This window comes from Lissotriton helveticus, chromosome 11, assembly GCF_964261635.1.
Source record: "Lissotriton helveticus chromosome 11, aLisHel1.1, whole genome shotgun sequence".
NCBI lineage: Eukaryota > Metazoa > Chordata > Amphibia > Caudata > Salamandridae > Lissotriton > Lissotriton helveticus.
Genome location: NC_136072.1, coordinates 21,746,285 through 21,761,388, shown reverse-complemented (window position 1 = coordinate 21,761,388; position 15,104 = coordinate 21,746,285). Strand labels below are relative to the sequence as shown.

General features: G+C 50.9%; 1 protein-coding gene across 1 annotated transcript in view; it reads right to left on the bottom strand.

Annotated features, from left to right (window-relative positions):
• P3H2 (prolyl 3-hydroxylase 2) overlaps positions 1–1,252 on the bottom strand; it is a 340,022-nt gene extending 338,770 nt beyond the window's left edge. Inside the window, exons 1-2 of the mRNA XM_078667931.1 lie at positions 1,193–1,252; positions 146–1,115 (exon numbers count right to left, since the gene is read on the bottom strand). The gene's annotated coding sequence lies outside the window, so the exon portion shown is untranslated. The remainder of the gene's footprint in view (positions 1–145; positions 1,116–1,192) is intronic.
• Between the last annotated feature and the right edge of the window lie 13,852 nt (positions 1,253–15,104).

Sequence of the window (15,104 nt, the reverse complement as noted above, 5' to 3'; positions counted from 1 at the left end):
CAGCTCGTTTCTGGTCAGTTATGGGTCAGATCCCACCTGATTGGTTATCAGAGCAGCTTCTTCTGGTCAATTATGGGTCAGATCCCACCTGATTGGTTATCAGTCAGTACAGCTCGTTTCTGGTTAGTTATGGGTCAGATCCCACCTGATTGGTTATCAGAGCAGCTTCTTCTGGTCAATTGTGGGTCAGATCCCATCTGATTGGCTATCAGTGCCACTCCTGCCTGCTCAGGTATAGCTGCCGCTTCTGCTTGCTCAGGGATGGGTGACGTCCCTGCCTTGATGGTCACGGGTCCGGGTCCTGCCTGCTCAGTTATAGGTTCAGATCCCTTCAGGTCATCACTGCCTGTATCCGGTCAAGCGTGACCTCTCTGTCTTGCAGTCTGCCTGCCAGGTCAGTGGCATGAACTGATTCTGGTGGTTAATGTTAGGTCAGTAGTAAGGCGAGTACCCTGTGTCCCGGCCAGAATGCACAGGCTGCTGCCTGCTCAGTTATGCCTGCTGCCTGCTCAGCGATGCCTGCTCAGCGATGCCTGTTCTGTGATGCCTGCTGCCTGCTCAGCAATGCCTGCTCAGTGACGCTTGCTGCCTGCTCAGTGACACTTGCTGCCTGCTCAGCGGTGCCTGCTCAGTGATGCCAGCTGCCTGCTCAGTGGTGCTTGGTGCCTGCTCAGTGGTGCTTGCTGCCTGCTCAGCGATGTTTGCTCTGTGATGCCTGTTGCCTGCTCAGCGATGCGTGCTCTGTGATGCTTGCTGTCTTCTCAGCGATGCCTGCTCGGTGACGCTTGCTGCCTGCTCAGTGATTCCTGCTGCCTGGCCAGTTATGCCTGCTGCCCGATCTGTGCTCCCTGGTGCCTGCTCCGTGCTCAGTGCTCCCTGCGGCCTGCTCAGTGTTGCCTGGCTACTGATTCCTGCTGCCTGCTCAGTGTTGCCTGCTGCCTGGTCACTAATTCCCGCTGTCTCCTCAGCGTACACAATCTTCTGAATGTTCAACCCGGAGAGACTGCTCCCTGGTGAGTGGTGCCTGCTGCTCGGTCTGTGCTCCCCGCTGCCTGCTCGGTGCTCCCCGCTGCCTGCTCGGTGCTCCCCGCTGCCTGCTCGGTGCTCCCTGCTGCCTGCTCGGTGCTCCCTGCTCGGTGCTCCCCGCTGCCTGCTCGGTGCTCCCCGCTGCCTGCTCGGTGCTCCCTGCTGCCTGCCTCCGCGTCGCTCTCCTCCTCGGCGCCTGCTCCATGTGCAGCTCCAGCCTGTGTTTGAGAAACTTTTGGGAGAACACTCAGCCGGCACTGGAGGGAGGGGCGGAGGAGGCAAACACGAGGCAGGACTAGGGGGGCACGGCAGGGAGGCCCCGCCCACAGGGAGCAGGCATGCCCACAGAGAGGTAGTGGAACTCACAGGCACAGGGCACGTCTAAGGGGGCATGACAGGAGGACCCTGCCCACAGGGAGCAGTCATGCACACAGAGGCAGTGGAACTCACAGGCACAGGGCACGTCTAAGGGGGCATGACAGGAGGACCCTGCCCACAGGGAGCAGGCATGCCCACAGAGAGGTAGTGGAACTCACAGGCACAGGGCACGTCTAAGGGGGCATGACAGGATGGATCCTCCCACAGGGAGCAATCATGCACACAGAGGCAGTGACTGATACAGGCACAGGGCACGTCTATTTTATTTATTTATTTATTTTATTTTTGCGTTTTTATATAGCGCAGACTTTACCGAAGGTGTCAGAGCGCTTCACAATAGGAACAGTAGCGTTACATGAGGAGAAAATTAAAGGTGGCCATGTTACAAAAACAAACATTACATTACATGAGGCAAAGGTGACAATTGTGCATGTAACAAAAGCAAACAAAATACAAGAGGTAGCAAACGATACATTTCAAGAGGGAAAGTGACGTGTGCAAATTATATAAGCGTACAAGATACAAGTAGAGGTAAAAAACTGCAATACACGGCAGACACTCAAAACAAGAACACACTGGGAAGGCACTTCTATAGGCATGAAGTACAGAATTTCCCATAATGGAAGGTCTTCCTTCAGATAATAAAGAGGGCGTGAATTAGATTTGGAAGTGTCTTTTAAGGAGGAGAACTTTGAGGTGAGTTGTGAAGGACCGGGAGGAGGTGGTGGTCCGGAGCTGAGGCGGAAGGGAGTTCCAGATTCTCACTGCGCTGCCTGAAAAGGATTGGGCCATCGTTCTTTTCTTCTTTAAAGTGGGAGGTTCAAGCAGTAGATTCTCCGCATTGCGTGAAGGTCTAGAGCCTCCAGAGAGTTTCAGTTTAGTCGCCAGGTAGCGAGGAGAGGAGGAGTGCAAGGCTTTGTGGGTGATACAGGCAGTCTTGTAGATAGATCTTGCCTCGATGGGAAGCCAGCGGAGGGTGGATAACATGGGTGTGATGTGGTCGCTTCTTTTGGCCCCATATATGAAACGAGCTGCTGAACGGAGAACAGATTTAAGGGGGGACAGGTGGTATTTGGGGAGGCCAGTAAGAAGAGAATTGCAATAGTCCAATCTAGAGAGAACCAGTGATTGGACCAGGGTTTAAAGGTCCTGTTCTGGGAAGAAGCAACGAATCCCCCAAAGAAGGCGCAGTTGGTATCGAGCAGACTTTGCAACAAAATTGATGTGGGAGATTAGATTGAGTTTTTTGTCGAGTATGACACCCAGGGATTTTGCGCTGTCCACAATGATGGGTTTATTGTTGAGTAGATTCATCTGATCCATCCAGGATTGAACTGGAGGAGGAGAAAGTGAGGAGGACTTCAGTTTTGGAGGGATTGAGAATCAGTTGATGAGTTGACATCCAGTTTTTAAAGGAGTCAAGAGTAGAACTTAGGATGGAGAGATCGTGAGTGGAGGCGACCTTGAGGTAGATTTGAGTGTCGTCCGCATAGAGGGGGGACACGGCAGGGAGGCCCCGCCCACAGGGAGCAGTCATGCACACAGAGGCAGTGCCTGATACAGGCACAGGGCACGTCTAGGGGGGGGGGGGGGCACGACAGGGAGGCCACGCCCACAGAGAGCAGTCATGCACACAGAGGCAGTACCTGATACAGGCACAGGGCACGTCTAGGGGGGGCACAGCAGGGAGGCCCCGCCCACAGGGAGCTGTCATGCACACAGAGGCAGTGCCTGGTAAGGCACAGGGCACGTCTGAGGGGGGGCACGGCAGGGAGGCCCCGCCCACAGGGAGAAGTCATGCACACAGAGGCAGTGACTGCTTTAGGCACAGGGCACGTCTAGGAGGCATGACAGGACGGCTCCTAACACCAGGATCAGTCATGCACACACAGGCAGATGGCACATCTAGGGGGGCATGACAGGACCCCCCCCCACCTCCCCTCCCAGAGAGATGTGATTCACACACAGGCAGTGACTGATACAGGCACGGGGCAAGTCTAGGGGGGCAGGGCAGGGAGCCCCCTCCCACCGGGATCAGCCATGTACACAGAGGCAGTGGCACACACAGGCAGAGGGCACCTCTTGGGAGGCATGGCAGAGCGGCCCCTCCCACAGAGAGCAGTCATGCACACACACACACAGGCAGAGGGCACGTCTAGGGGGGCATGACAGGACGACCCCTCCCACAGGGAGCAGTCATGCACACAGAGGCAGTGAGTGATACAGGCACAGTGCACATCTAGGGGGGCACGGCATGGAGGCCCCGCCCACAGGGTGCAGTCATGCACACAGAGGCAGTGACTGCTTCAGGCACAGGGCACGTCTAAGGGGGCATGACAGGGCAGCTCCTCCCACAGGGAGCAGTCATGCACACAGAAGCAGTGACTGGGGGCACAACAGGACGTCTTGGCCCACAGGGATTGGTCATGCCCACAGAGGCAGTGACTGATACAGCCACAGGGCACGTCTAGGGGGCATGACATGGCACCCCCCTCCCCCAGGGATCAGTCATGCACACAGAAGCAGTGCCTGATAGCACAGGGCACGTCTAGGGGGCATGACAGGGCGACCTCTCCCACAGGGAGCAGTCATACACATACAGCCACATGGCACGTCTAGGGGGCATGACAGGACGGCCCCTCCCACAGGGAGCAGTCATACACATACAGCCACACGGCATGTCTAGGTGGCATGACTAGACGGCCTGCCCACCGGGATCATTCATACACACACATGCAGGGACTGATACAGGCACAGGGCACATCTAGGGGGGCAGGGCAAGAGGGCCCCACCCACAGGGAGCAGTCATACACATACAGCCACATGGCACGTCTAGGGGGCATGACAGGGCGACCTCTCCCACAGGGATCAGTCATGCACACAGAGGCAGTGACTGATACAGACACAGGGCATTGTAGGAGAGTAGGATCTGCTTCTCGTGGTTACCTTCACTTTTAGCTGATTTATCACTGTTTTTGACTTAGACTGATTGGGATCCTGCTATTCAGGGCCCAGGGCATAGGTACCCCTGCGGCCTCCCAGGGGCGGCAGCATGTATTATGCCACCCCTGAAAGACCATTCAAAATGGCACCTCAGGTCTGCTTCTGCAGCCTGTGTAAGGTGGTGCATGCACCCCTTACTGAGATATAGGTTACCTATATCTATTCTAAATCACTGCACACATAAACCTATCAGTCACTCCTATGGCAGGCCTTATCAATCCTGAAGGCAGGGGGCTGGGTTTTATGTGAGAGTGTGCCCCTGCATGAGCAGAGCCCCTCTGCAGCCTTAGGAACCTATTTTCCGGGGTCGTCTGTGATGCAGCCAACCATATATACTTTAGTGCATTATAACCTCGTAGTGAATGCTAACTTTGAAATGGCTGCTTAGAAACATTTTGTGTTTGGTGTCAATCACCTTGGAATCATACCTCCCCACCAGTAACTGGCGGCGGTGGTATAATTCCACCCTCTACAGGGAATTATGTGAAACACCGGTACACCCGGTACCAGCTTTCTCGACCTGGTCATCACAAAATGGATGCTGGCAGCCACAGACACGAGTCTGCCCTCCTGCTGCTGAGCCAAGCTCGAGCAGGGGAAGGCTTGACAATAGATTTCCTGTCACAGGGAGGTGTGACCACCTCCCAGACAGGCTTTAGTGTTTTGGGGCTGGGTGGGTGCACTCTGAGAGTGCCAGAAAGTCTGCACTGGGGGCACATTTGGTGTTCCTGTGCATAGTCCAGCTCAAACCAGTTGCAGGAGCAATGTGCTCCTGCTCTGGCGCAAAACTGGACAAAGGACATGGGTGTAGCCACCCCTCTGTCCAGACCCTCCAAAGGTGGGTCCCCAGAGTTTGTCCAACCCCATCCTTGGGTATAAAGTAGGAACCCTGACTACAGGACTTTAGATTTTACCAAGCAGAATCCATGTACTTCGACAATCTACACTTCGCTGGACGACAGAAGAATCTCCCTTGGAGTAAAGTAGTTACTCCCCTGCAGCAGCAGCACCTTAACGCATCTGACCAGTTTGCATCTCCTGAGCTCCTGAGCTCCTGAGGACTCTGAAGATTTCTGCAAAACAGGAGGTGGGTTCCCGAGTGTCTCTGAGGTGGATCTGCTCTCTCAGCAATTCTGAGACCAGTATCCCTCCTGGGGACCGTGCAACCCGAACCCCTGTGCACCGTGTACTTTTACAGCAGCATATGCTTTTTGGCGATCCTGGCGGCTGTGCTTTGGGCTAACTGTAGCCCTGACCCGAGCAGTATTTCCACTGAAGATTTCCGGCCTACACTCCACGAGTGTTCCGTGGGCTGGTATTTCGTAATTCAGCTCGAGGTCCCTTCGCGATCCCTGGTCCGTTCGCCTGTGGGTCCCTGTGAAGGTAACTGACTTTTCTTGGGATGCCCTGGTGCTCAAGACATGCCCTGACTCTCTATCGCTTGGAGAGTCACTAGGACCTTGCTGGTCCTCACCGTAACTTGTTTCCTCCGCCCACGTGGGTTGCAGTTGCCAAGGCTTGTTGGTGTTCAGTCCGGACACTGACCCCCCAGCACTCGACATCCTTCGTAGGACAGCTCACCTCCAGACTTTGGTCATCGCCGACGTCTCCTGGTCTCCTTGGCTGCAAAGTCAAGTCTCCTATCTTCTCACCTGAAGCACCCGACATCGGTGGGTGTTCGTCTACAGGGCCGGACTGGCCATAGTGGGCACCGGGCAAACACCGGTGGGCCGCATGGGTGGGGGACGGTTTTGGGCCCCTGGGGGCCGTTTTTGTTACAGGGCCGTTTTTGCAGCATAGCTGCAAAATCGTCCCTGTAACAAACCAAACCGGCCCGGCAAAGAGCTCGGCTGCACCTCCAACCCCCCGAGTGGGGAGGGGAGGGGAGGGGAGCGAGCACTTTGCCAGGGCCGGTTGTGGTTCCCAGTCCTGCCCTGTTCGTCTACCGAGCCCCTGGTCACCCTGAAGTGACCCAGACTCTGACTCCTCTGCTTTCTGGTTCTTCTCACCTCGGATCCAGGCTTGGATCCCACCAGAGACCCTTTTCAACTTCCCGGCAGCAGCACTTCTTCGCATCATGCCATTAAAAACGATGAGGGTTTCCGACACCACTTGACCCCTATGCACCCAGCTCCTCTGGGATAGGTAACACGGGTACCTCGGCACTCACAAGGGTGCTGGCCTTAGAACCTTCTATGTTCCAAAGGGTTTGCTTGAAGGCCTCTCCGAAGTGTCCTTAAACTGTAATTTTCCAACCGCGACTTTCCCATAGAGTTGTACTGAGCTCGCGTCTATGTTCTCACACTGCACCCGTCCTCCGTGGGTTCCCTCTGTCACTTTTTTGGGTGGCAGTTCGGTCTGGACTTTTCCCATGAGGCACAGGATCAAGACTGATTTGCATTTGGACATGTCTGAACTGGAGTGGCATGGTGAGCAAAAGAATGATGGATTTAACCCAGATCTCTTGACTGGGTGTGAATGTATGATGTATTCAGCATTCCGTCCATCATTTGTTTGCGTAGTACTTTCACCCTAAGCCGGAAGGGTATGCCCAGACGTGGGTCCCTTGCTCACTGTGCCACTGGATTCAAGCTAGCCTGGCTGATGAAGGGTAATACCTAGAAACTGGTCCCAGGATGCTTGTTTCTGGTCCAGGGAGGACCTGGCTTGGCAGTTCAGTCTGGACTGTTCCCATGAGGCACAGGTCAAGACTGATTTGCATATGGCTGGGTCTAAACTGGGTGGCGTAGTGGGCAAAAGACAATGGATTTAACTCAGATCTTTTGACTGGGGGTGAATGTATGATTTATTCGGCATTCCTTCCATCATTTGTTTATTTATTTATTTATTTTGAAAGTTTTATATAGCGCGAACAAGATCTTTGCAGATATCAGAGCGCTTTACAAAGCCGGGAATACCAACAAGAGAGTGAAATTAAACATAATAAGTGGGAAGGGTAGGTACGTGAGGGAGCAAAGTAATACAGGTACATCAATAATATACATATTACAGATAAATGTGTGCATAGATAGTCAGTAACGTCAATAATACAGGTGGAATACATAGTCATAGAGTTCGAGCAGAATAAAACAGATCGGTGTAGAGTCTTTACAGATCCACGCTAATAGGTCAAGTGTATTTGGCCATAAAGATAGCTTTTACTTCTTTCTTAAAAAGTGTGATGGAGGAGATGAGCCTGGTTTCAGGAGGGAGTGAGTTCCAAATCCTGGGTGCCATTCCTGAGAAAGAGCGTTTATAGGTTTTTTCCTTCCGGAATCTTCGAGGTTTTAGCAGAAGATTGTTTGTGCCTCTAGTGTATCTAGAGCCGCCAGAGATTGACAGCTTCTGAGTGAGGTATCCGGGAAAGCTCAGGTGTACAGCCTTGTGTGTCATGCAGGCGATTTTCAGATGTATTCTGGCTTCAAAAGGCAGCCAGTCCAGTGATTTCAAGTCAGGGGAGATATGCGAGTATTTTTTTGATCCAGTGATGAGTCTCGCTGCAGCGTTTAGAGAAGCTCTTAGGGGTGCAGTAGTGGTTAACGGGAGACCACAGAGGGCGGTGCTGCCGTATTCAATTCGTGGGATTACTAGTGCTTGTACTGCAGTTTGGAAGTCTGCAGTACAAGCACTGGTAGGAAGGGTTTAAGTTTCCTCAGGGTATTGATTTGGAAGTTCGCTCCCTTAGTAGCCTTGCTGATATGATGCTGCATGTTGAGGTTGGAGTCGAGAGTTATGCCTAGGGATTTCGCTGAATCCACTATGGTGGGTTGGACATTGAGTGCAGTTAACTGTTTAAGCCAGGTTTGAGTGGTAGAGATCTTCGCGGGAGGTGAGATCAGCAGGAATTCTGTTTTCAGAGCATTGAGTTTGAGATGATTGTCAGCAAGCCAGGATTGGGTGCTTCTGATCGTTGAGTTCAGGAGTAAGATGTCATTGGGGGATTGTATTTTGAGATATAGTTGGGTGTCATCTGCGTACATGTGAAAAAGTACATTGGATGCTTGTAGCAAGGTGGTGAGAGGTTCCATAACTAGGTTGAACAGAGTTGGTGATAGGGAGGATCCTTGGGGGACGCCTAACGAAACAGGTATTGGAGAGGACAACAGGTTGTTACTCTTGAATTTCTGCGACCTGTTGTGTAAAAAGGAGGTGAACCACTTGAGAACAGTCCCAGAAAGACCCATTCTTGTGTTCAAAAGATCGAGTAACTTCTCATGTTTAACAGTGTCGAATGCTGAAGAGAGATCAAGAAGGATGAGGAGGCAGGTATCACCTTGATCTAGGATTTCCAGGGCGTCGTCAATTATGTGAGTCATAGCAGTTTCAGTGCTGTGTCCTGCTCGGAAGCCTGATGGGGGTTGAGGAGATCAAACAGATCAATGTGTTTAGTCAGTTGTAGTTGTGCGCATTTTTCCAATAATTTGGCGAGAGTGGGAATATTGGTAATGGGTCGGTAGTTGTTTAGGTCGGATGGGTCGGCAGTAGGTTTCTTTAGCAAAGGTGTGACTTGTCCAACTTTGAGGGAGTCGGGGATGGTTCCTTCTTGGAGCGAGCTGTTGATAATTTTAGTCCAGAGTGGAAGGAGCATTGGGATGAAATCTTTGACAGCGTTAGCAGGGAGGGGATCCGTGAGGTGATTGGAGGGTTTCAAGGTGCTGAGCAGTTTGCCTATTTCTTCTTCGGAGTAGGTTTCAAAGGTTGACCAGGTTGCATTGTTTTTAGGTTCGGTGGGTGTTATGCAGTTGAGTGTGGTGTGGAGTCTTGCGTCAGTGCGGAGATCATTCTTTATGTTGTCAGTTTTTTGGGTAAAGAAAGCGGCGAAGTCTTCACAGGCGGGTGCTTCGTGCAAGGTACTGAGAGGTTGGGGTTGTTCCTTGGATTGTGTTCTGATTAACTCAAACAGTTTTCTTGGGCGTTTTTTTGCTTGGTCAAGCTGGAGGCTGAAGAAGTTTGCTTTTGAGCGCTTTATTTTCCTGAAGTAGGCGTTTCTCTTTTTCTTCAGAGTTTTCAGGTGCAGTGCAGAGGGAGCTGCCCTCCAGGTGCGCTCTGCCATTCGCATGGCTCGTCTATCTTCATTGAGACTCCCGTCGTACCATGGATTGGAGATTTTAGCGGAGACTCTTTTTAGCTGCATGGGAGCAGCCTCATTAATTATTGAGGTCACGGCGTTAAGATAGTGGTCAGTCAGGGATTGGACATCTGTAACGCCCGTAGGCGGGAGTAGGAGGTCACGGCTGTTCGGGGGGATGGAGAATGGGTTGAGTTTTTTCAGGTCTCTTTTCCAGACTTTAGGTCTGGAGGTCTTTAGGTCTGGTGGCACTTTAATTAGTGGACAGCACATACCAGGCCAACTTCTCACAGGCATGTCTAGGGGGCATGGCAGCGCTGCTCCTCCCACAGGGATTGGTCATGCCCACAGAGGCAGTGGCACACACAGGCAGAGAGCACGTCTAAGGGAGCACAACAGGACGGCCTCTTCCTCAGGGAGCAGTCATGCACACAGAGGTAGTGGCACACACAGGCAGAGGGCACCTCTAAGGGGGCACAACAGGATGGCCCAGCCCAGAGGGAGCAGTCATGCACACAGACGCAGTGCCTAATACAGCCACAGGGCACGTCTAGGGGCATGACAGGGTGGCCCCTCCCACAGGGAGCAGTCATGGACACAGAGGAAGTGCCTAATACAGCCACAGGGCACGTCTAGGGGCATGACAGGGTGGCCCCTCCCACAGGGAGCAGTCATGCACACAGAGGCAGCGACTGATACAGGCACAGGGCACGTCTAGGGGGAATGACAGGATGGCCCCTCCCACAGGGAGCAGTCGTGCACACAGAGGCAGTGGCACTCACAGGCAGAGGACACGTCTAAGGGGGCACAACAGGACGACCCACCCACAGGGAGCAGTCATGCACACTGAGGCAGTGCCTAATACGGAAACAGGGCACGTCTAGGGGGCATTTTTTTTGTGGAATATTTATATAGTGGGAACTAGACCCGAAGATATTGGAGCGCTTTACATGAGCACCGTATTTACATTACACATTCAGGCACGAGGAGATTAATTGATTTGCCCAGAATCACAGGATGCGGACGCGACCCAGAGGCTTGAATCCTGGTTTCCAGCACCACAGTCGGAAGTCGAGCCGACAGACCACATCCACTCCCAAGCATGACAGGGTGGCCCCTCCTACAGGGATCAGTCATGCACACCGAGGCAGTGACTGATGCAGGGACAGGGCACATCTAGGGGGGCATCACAGGACAGCCCCTCCCAGTCATGCACTCACAAGCAGTGACAGATACAGGCACAGGCCATGTCTAACGGGATATGATAGGACGACCCTTGCATATGGCCATGTCTGAACTGGGGTGGCGGAGTGAGCTAAAGAATGATGATGGATTAAACCCAGATCAGTTGACTGGGGGTGAGTGCTTGCAATTTTGAACACTCCGTCCATCATCCCCTTTGGTTTTGCTTTATTCACCCTAAGTTGGCAGGGTATGCCCAGACGTGGGTCCCTTGCTCACTTTGCCACTGGATTCAAGCTAGCCTGGCTGATGGTGGCTGATTAGCCAGAAACCGGTCCCAGGATGCTTGTTTCTGGTCCAGGGAAGACATGGCTTGGCAGTTTGGGCTGGACTGTTCCCATGAGGCACAGGGTCAGACTGATTTGCATATGGCCATGTCTGAACTGGGGTGGTGAAGTGAGCTAAAGAATGATGATGGATTAAACCCAGATCAGTTGAATGGGGTAAGTGCTTGCAATGTTCAACACTCCGTCCATCATCCCCTTTGGTTTTGCTTAATACAAAAATAGGGCACGTCTAGGGGGAATGACAGGGCGGCCCATCCCACAGGGATCAGTCATGCACACCGAGGCAGTGACTGATACAGGGACAGGGCACGTCTAAGGGGGCATCACAGGACAGCCCCTCCCAGTCAGGCACTCACAAGCAGTGACAGATACAGGCGCAGGCCATGTCTAACGGGATATGATAGGACGATCCTTCCCCCAGGAGTCAGTCATGCATACAGAGTTAGCAGCATATACAGGCACAGGTCATGTCTAACACCAACTTACAGAAGAGCCCCTCCCAGTCATGCATATAGAGGCAGTAGCACATACAGGCACAGGGCATGCCTGACACAGGCTTACAGCACAGCCCCTCCTAGTCATGCATACAGAGGCAGTAGCACATACAGACACAGGGCATGTCTGACACAGACTTACAGCACAGCCTCTCCCAGTCATGCTTACAGAGGCAGTAGCACATACAGGCACAGGGCATGTCTGACACAGACTTACAGCACATCCCCTACCAGTCATGCATACAGAGGCAGCAGCACATACAGGCACAGGGCATGTCTGACACAGACTTACAGCACAGCCCCTCCCAGTCATGCACAGGGAGGCAGCAGCATATACAGGCACAGGGCATGTCTAAGACAGACCTATTTATTTATTGACGCATTTTTATATAGAGCGGACCTTACCCAGAGGTGTCAGAGTGCCTTGCAATAGAGCGAAAGAATGTTACATGAGAAATTTATAGAAACAAGGTAGTATGTGAGAAGACATGTAGCTACTACGGTTACTCATGTTGGGAATTACGCATTTACATATTACATATTCAATACAAATGACATATTTAGAAACGTTAAAGCACTTAGGGTTACATAAATGCATATTACATATTTACAGAGTTGAAGCATAAAGGACGTTATTGCTCTCAAGGGTGTCATGGTACAGTCAGGGTAACGCCATTAATTGTGAGGGCGTATGCCTGGGGCGGAGCTTGGCGAGCAGTGTTATTGAGAAAAATGTCTTTAGAGAAGAAGAGCTTTAGCGACCGTTTTGAAGATGTGAAAAGAGCGAATTCCAAATTCTAGTCGCATTACCTGAGAAAGATTGCGCCATGAGTCTTTCCCTTTTGAAGGTTATTTGCGCAGTCGTTATTTAGCACAGGAAAATTATATCAGTGAAGGATGGAGCCTTTTTTCAAACGGCGAGAGGGGGCCGAAAGAAGGAAGCATGAGGGGGTGGGAGTGACGGGGCAGGCAACAATGGAACTGGAGGGGTGGTATGGGGCAAGCAACAAAGACGGGAGAGGGGATGGGCGAGACGTGGAGGAATATTGAGGGTTTGCGAACGCATGCAGTCTTCTGGAGTGCTTGACTAAACGTTTTCCAAAAAGTACCTCTGCAAGCGCGCGGCCAGTGGAAGCACACAGGCCGCAGATGAAAACGGTACTTGGTCCATGTTCTTGTGGCGGACAAGAACACAGGAAGGTAAATTGTAAGGAGGAGGGCCGACCAATGAAAAGCAAGGAAATGAGAGTGACGTGAATGCAAGCCAATGATAAGTAAGGGGAGGGCTCCAAGCCCACTGTTAAGCTTTTTCCTTGTTTACAAGAGATTCTGGCCACATGAAACCTAAAGATTGTGTCGGATAGGTTCACCCAAGAGGCAGCAGCACAGGGCGTGACAGGGCAGCACCTCACAGAAGAAAATTTTCATTCTTATACAGGCACAGGGCTGGGCATGTCCCGTACAGCATTATATGGTGGTTTTCTAACCCAATGAAAGGCACAGCCCTGTACAGAGAGACAGTGGCATTGTCCAGCACAGCATTACAAGGCGATGAACGAAGACAAAGACACCACCCGGCAAAGAGTGAAAGTAGCACATGCAGGGAAGTGACATGACAAGTTTCAGCTACTCACAAAGAGGCACAGGGCGTGTCTGGTACAGCATGACAGGGCAGCTAACTCAAAGTCCGTGTCATGAAAATGACACAGCAGCACATGCAAGCAAACAACATAGCTTCCATGGTATGATGGAGGTGCCCCTCCTGTCAAACTTGGTTAGTCCCAATATGATCCATCAGAGAATCTACATGATCTCACTCAAAAGGACAAGGGTATCACAAACTCTGTGTGTCTTCTGAGACCTAAGGAGGAATAAATCAGAAATAATTAACACACTGTTGTGTATCGATTTAGATTCTGTATGCATTTTCCTGATTCATGCCCTTATATAGGTACATTTCACATTGCCCTTATATAGGCATAGAAATCCAGTCCTTATTTAAGCATAGCCCATGCTACCCAAATACAGGCATAGCTACTTCCATCCGTTCATCCACGTCACAACGATTTCTTGGAAAACCAGACTCTTAAGCTGTTAGGAACTGCCCCTAGCCTGGATATTGATTTCTCCAAGAACTCATTTATTATGTATGAAAGATCTATTCCTTAGGGGTTCATTCATGACGTTCATATGCCCGACTTTTACGTCAATACTGGCATTCCTAAACACCTTCAAGGTATAAATATACCTTCACTTGCTATGGCAAAGCAAGGTGTGGTTCGGTGCAGTTCGACTACCTACTTGCATGTGCCGAAGGAAGCCAAATCTCCAGCTGACGCACTGACCAAGAAGCTGTCATCCTCCTGCCGAGAATCCAGCTCCAGTGTTTCTGACTCCCCTTGCGGGGTGTTGGGAAATCGAGTCCCGAGACAGAGATACCAACCTCTATCATTCTAAGGTATGGAGCTGATTAGAACCTAGAGAAACCTTTGGCAATTATTGGCAGGACTAAACTAAAGCTAAAGCCAGCACCTACTTCTTCCCTGGTACTAGACCTAGGTTAGGTACATTGGGGTAGGCTTATTTTAGAAGCACCGGTTGAGTATTTTAGCCTGTGTTATTTATGTATGTATTTTTATATATGTCATAGCAACAGACAATGCTATTACAATATTATTTTATATTACTGTTTGCACTGTATGCATTATACTTCGCATTCTGTCTAACGATTGTAGCAGTTCATATCTCTTGCATGAGAAATAAGACTGTTCAATAAACCCCTTTTATTGAAACGCCCGTCTCTCTATTTCTATGCAACTCTGTAGAAACGAAGCGTGCATGATTGACTGAGTGAAATAGTTATCCATTGTTTCCACGACTCTGAAGATATTGTTCCAATTCTAGGGGAAACAAAGTTGTCATGTTTATGCGGTTTTCAGAGACTAATCCCTTCTTGTTTATTCGAGAAAGTTTCTAGTGACCTCTGAGTTAGCTGGCACACACAAGTAATTACGTTTAATGAACTCGATAGAGACATACTGACCTCAGTTCTATGTCAAATCTATAGTGTATATTATTCAAAGGCACAGAGCCTATCAGGGATATAGGAACTGCACTACAGCACCTTACTACTATAAATGTAATCTACCACAAAGAAACTGGAGTAAATGCATGAAATAGTTCCCTTGAGAGAACAAGCCTGATCCCAACAATCAGTTATACCTAAAAACTACTGGTTTAGCCACTAACCTGGGGTTTCAAGAGTAGTGTAATACCGGCCCTAAATGGCTTCAATGCCTCTTCCCGGGTAATAAGCACTATATAAATGCAATTACAATGCAATTCATCGAGGTGGTACTACAGGTAAGGGTGTCTTGGATGGCATGGATCCCTAAGACTAGTGCTGCACACTGAGGCCAAAGCACACACAGGCACAGGGCATGTCTCACAGATCACAACAAGGCAGCTCCTCCCAGAAGCAGTTATACAAGAAATAGTAGCCGATCCTCGAAGAGGGCTTGTGTAAGAAGGCATGGCAGCAACACACACTCTACAAAGCTCTTTGATGCACATAGAGAGAATGGCAAATCCAGGGAGTAGCCATGT